Source organism: Amphiura filiformis, chromosome 9 (genome assembly GCF_039555335.1).
Source record: "Amphiura filiformis chromosome 9, Afil_fr2py, whole genome shotgun sequence".
NCBI lineage: Eukaryota > Metazoa > Echinodermata > Ophiuroidea > Amphilepidida > Amphiuridae > Amphiura > Amphiura filiformis.
In genome coordinates, this window is record NC_092636.1 from 31768136 (window position 1) to 31773834 (window position 5699).

Below are 5699 nucleotides of genomic sequence, written 5' to 3' on the forward strand. Positions count from 1 at the left end.
TAGATGTTGTATTTATTGAGTTATCGTGTACCTAAATCGTCATTTTACCGAGAAAATGAACATTGAAATAATGGCCGTTGAAGTTTAAAGTGGTCACATTATGCACTTTCGTCGAATATTACAGGAGAATGCGGCAGTTTTCGTTTTTCTACCTTATATAACGTAAACATCGGGTAAATCCACAGCCCCTTGAGAAGTTTGAGCGAAATCCATTCATAACTTGATATTTAAATCGGGGGAAAGAACTTGAAAAAACACACATTTTATCAGCTAAAACGGAGCCATTTGACCGCTAGGTTTTTGTGAAATCAGTGCTTCCGTGGTGCTTCCATAAGATGCGCCGCGAATGTAGATAAGCGTTGCGTATGCGTAGCGTATTTGTGCGTTAACAAATTGCGCGATACGCAACGCGATGCGCGGTTGCGCGCGTGTACCCTGCTGGTACAACAAAGATTTTCTTTCCTTTTCAATTTCAAATACGAATGGAATAGTGAATAAAATCCTTAAAATATTGCAGTTGGAGTTTACAAATCTGGATTTTCATTCCTTGTATTTATAAAAAACATAACAAAGTACAAACTTATCAAAAAAACTCAATTTTGCGAAAGAAACCATGTCTAGAGTACACAGCCGCGTTAAAGGACTTGAATATTAAATCCAATGGACTTGCTGTCACTTGCATTTTTAATCTTTCAAGGATTTGACATTTTAAGTCTAAGGATAGTCTTATTTTTTAATCCAAAGGTTTTGTCACTGATTACACTACAGTCCGCCTTGGATTTAACAATTAAATCTTTTAAACTTGAATATAAGTCTTTGAAGTATTAACATTTGCTCTTTGTAGATTTAAACTTTAAATCTGAAAGTTTTTTTTTTAAATCCCTGTGGGACTGAAATTTATAAAACTTTGTAAAGACTTATTTTAATCCTATATTGATTGGTCCCTAACTAAGTTTTGAAAGTAAGTTTTTTTGGTTTTGAATTCAAATCCCTGTAATTTAGAGTGTAGTAAGCAATAGTTAAAATAATGGCATTCAAGGTTAAATGTCAATGCAGTGGAAATTATGAGTATGTCCAGATGGGATACCAATGTTAACTATTTTGCCGAGTTCTATAGGTGATTACTACAACAAATACTGAGGCATTGACATGTTTGTGTTTCAATTATAGCATGGTGGAAATAAGAGAATTTCTGTGATTTATAGGGGTGTGGCAGAATATGAGCACAGATATTGAGAAACATATCTTTATTATATACTATTAAAGAGGAACTTGCCGATAATCGATACTAATCAATACTTTGAGATTATAGATAAATTATAAATTAATAAATAGATAAATAAATAAGTTCTAGCATTTCCGGATGAATGGTAAATGCATAGATAGATAGATAAATTAATAAATACAAAGAATTATTTGGATTTATTTGGTAGATCAACCAATGGTGAACCCGCACGCGTTGCTTCGTTGCTACGGACAAGCTTTAAAATACGCGTATCCTATACGCGCATGTTCAAGACAAACACACTGCTCACGGCGGATATTTCATGCTGTAACCGCTACACAGATGATTTTCGAAAAATTTTAAGTGATCTTTTTGAAAGTGATCATAGTTTATCCGTTCGTGGTGACTTTCTATGGAGAGTGGGCATTATTAGCATGGTAACCGCAACCGCTATATAATAAATCGGCTGCATTCGTTTACGATGACTGTTGGTAACTTATTTTGTGATAACTTTCCGAAGATTTTAAATTCAAGGTAGGCCTATATAATATTGGAAGTATAATTTGAGTTTATTCGTTTGTCATGTTGTGATGAATTTCGATGGGGGAGGGTGGAGCATTATTAGCATGGTAACCGCAACGAAAAAGAGAGAAATGGAACGCATGAAAGCGAGAGAGAGAAACTGAAAGAAAAAAGGGAAAAGAAAGAAAAAATTAGTAAAAAGGGGAAGGAAAGAGGGAAGAAAAAATGGAAAGAAAGAGAAACAACGGGAGAGCAAGAAAGAGAAAGGGAGAGAGAAATGAAAAGAAAGAAAGGGAAAGACAAAGAAAAAAAGACAGACAGAAAGAAAGAAAGAAAGAAAGAAGAGAGAGAAAGAAAGTGAACAAGCAAGAAAAAAAAAGAGAAATGGAACGCAGGAAAGAGAGAGAGAAACTGAAAGAAAAAAAGGGAAAGACAAAGAAAAAATAAGTAAAAAGGGGAAAGAAAGAGGGAAAGAAAGACAGAAAGAAAGAAAGAAGAAAAGAAAGAAAGAAACATCGGGAAAGTAAGAAAGAGCCTGGGAGAGACAAACGAAAAGAAAGAAAGGGAAAGACAAAGAAAAAATAGACATACAGAAAGAAAGAAAGAAAGAAAGAAGACAGAGATAGAGAGAAAGAAAGTGAACAAGCAAGAAAAAGAAAGAGAAATGGAACGCAGGAAAGAGAGAGAGAGAGAAACTGAAAGAAAAAAGGGAAAGACAAAGAAAAAATAAGTAAAAAGGGTGTTTGATACCAAAATTACACAACAGATTTTAAGATAAGGAAGTCGTTTGCAATGTAGAGGCAACCATCACTACCATCACTAACCGCGTAATAATTGAGCTGTTAAAAGCGATACCAATTGCCATTACCATTTCCCTCGTTTATATAACTAGCGGGATACCCGCGCTTCGCGCGGGTCCCCGCTAGATGGGAGCGTTCACCATAACAGGAATAATTACTGAACAGGTAGAATCATTCAATGAAAAGGTACATTTTATTTTTCTAAATCTGTTCTTTCTTACATTTCCCTTTAGCTTCTTTGTTTATTTGCTGCTTGTGATTTCCCGTTTCCATGTTTTTTATTTATCTCTGTTCTCATTATTATTAGCTTCTTTTTCTTACATTTCCTGATTAGTTTCTTTCCTTCTTTGTTTCGTTCCCGTTTCATTTAGTTACTTTAACCCGTTGGCCTATTATTCGTACTTTTTTGTCCTCATTTTAATTTAATTTTTCTTTATAGTACCGCTTCATGTTGTTTATACAAACATCTTTTTCCCGTATTTTCTTTTTCCTTCTTTCCGTATTATCATGTCCACTGGTCTCTGGCTCGCAGTCGCGTGGCTCTGCGCCGTTTACTCGCCCATTGGCGTAGTGCGCGTTACGCACGAGGCGCCGACGCGCTGCCGGCCAGCTGCAGTGACGCGTAGGCCGACAACCGATTTTCATAACAAAAAACCCCGTTTTTACCCATATTTCCACTGTTTTTGCAGCCAATTCTTGACCGTTTTCAACCAAATAAAGTTTAAACACGTTCCCGTATATTCATCGATCTCCCGTATGAATTTGGCGACATTTGGATCGAAACTGACGGAGCCTTTATACATGATACATAGATAGATAGATAGATAGATAGATAGATAGATAGATACAACATTCCCCTATGTAGTAAGATTATACTAACCGCTTCCGTTTACTAACCGCTCCCATTTACTCATCTAGCGGGGGCCCGCGCGAAGCGCGGGTACCCGCTAGTGGTTTATGAAAGCAAGGCTGAATTTTAGGGAAAAGGGTTACAAATAATTGACCTTGGCTATATAAATAACATGTTTGTTGGTTGTGAGCCTGGTTGTGAGACCATAGACCATTGTAGACTCTGGGGTGCTGACTGCTGATATGAATTTGGCTTAAATGTACCAGACCACCAATTCATTGAACTGGAATTGGTATCACTGCTGATGAAAGCTGTACTTAATTTTGCTCTAAATCGTCTGATATGAGGGATGATATTTGTGCTGAAGAAATATGCTCAATACTGGAATTTTCCTGTGATGATGATTTTGAATGCTAGAGGTACTAGGTAGGTATGCAGTATTATAGCTGGGGGGTTTTCAACCCCCCGAGCTAGGTACTGTTTTGCTATCCGATTCTTCTTTCTTACCTAGGTATTCTAATGCTATCCGATTCTGCTTTCTTCGTCTTCTTCTGGCAACAAACTTCAAAATGCTTCTCCTCCCACATGTTACAATTACGTAACTTGCATATATGTATCGCCTATATACCCAGTGCCCATAGGGTGCAAACAGAATTGGGATCAAAGGTCATTAAAGGGGCATTTCCGGTATATAACCAAATACCTGAGGTCAAATCTTATAATTTCATTTTCTGGACATCTGTAAAGGGTATGGGGCTTAATGCCAGGGGAACATTTTGGAACACTTTGCAGGGGTCAGGTCAAAGGTCATCTGGGGCCAAATCTTAGAATTTCATTATCTGGACATCTGTAAGAGATACGGGGCTCAAACTTGGTGGCAACTAACCTCATGACCAGGGGAAGAGGGCGCACCACCAAATCACTCCACGATTTATGTACCAGTGAAATTCGGTTAAAATAGTCCACCGCTTATTTCAGCTAGTTGCGGCTTTATTTTCTAAAGATAATGTCAAAATTTGCACTTTTTCAGCTCATTTGCTTCCGACAAGTGTCTACATGAAGGAATCTGAGAAAAAATCCCAATATTTTATTTCAGAGGTGAAGTTTTGGCGCGAATTTGAACAACGTCCGGTTTCAAAAATTGAGTGATTTTTTAGGGTTAAATTTGTACGTTTTTTCTTTGCGGCCAAATAGCAAAAAAAGTAGATGGTCACCAATATATTCTGTTAAAAGAATAATATTCTACACGTGATAAGCTTTAATTTGATACCAAACTTTTTATCTATATTACGTTTTTGCAGTGACAAAACGCCATCCAAACTGTGTAATCCAATGGCGAAATCATTGGTGGTGCGCTCTCGGAACGTTATGGAACATCCACAGAGGAATCTTACTCCTCTGTGGGAACATCATGCAGGGGTCAGAGGGGTCAGGTCAAAGGTCATCTGGGGTCAAATATTTGAATTGCATTTTCTGGATATCTGTAAGGAGTACGGGACTCAAACTCGGTGACAAACATCATAACAAACAACAAACATCATAACCAGGGGAACATTTTTGGAACATTTTGCAGGGGTCAGATACCACAACACCAACACGCCCCAGCTAGGTTTGTGGTCTATGACCACCATTTGCCACTAGTTATGAGGGCGCAACACTAAATCACTCCGCATTTTATGTAACAACGAAATTCGGCTAATATAGTCCATAGTGAATATGAGATTGTAGCGACCATATCTACCGACATGTTCACTTTAAATCACTCAATATTGGCTCATATGAATTCGACAAGTGTCTTTAATGATAACATGTAGAAAAAAACTGGACAATTGATCTCAAAAGCAATTCTCTGTGGCGGATTAAGAGAAACCCCATTTTGAAATGTGAGTGGTGAGTTTAGTATATTTTTATCTATTTTTTTGCACCGCAAAATAGCGAAAAAGTCAATGGTCATCGATATATGTCGACAAAAGTTTTGGAATCTAGAGAAACAGAGCTTTAATTTGATACCAAATTTATTTTGCCAAGTATTGCAGGGACGCCAGGAATGGCGCTTGAAGTAGGCCGAATTCACACGTTATCCTATGGGACGCTGAATTAGTGCTGCGCCCCTTATCTCTGTCATTCTGCCATTCTCTAGCCTGAGTCCCTCGGCCCCGATCTCGAAACAATTCAAAATGGCGGAATAAAATGACCGTGCGTAAGCAGTTGAAGGACTGGTGGATCAATTCTAGCCATTCTCATGCGGCTGAGGGCTGACATTGCGCAGCTCTGGTTCTGTGCAATATTTAGGTTTAAATTT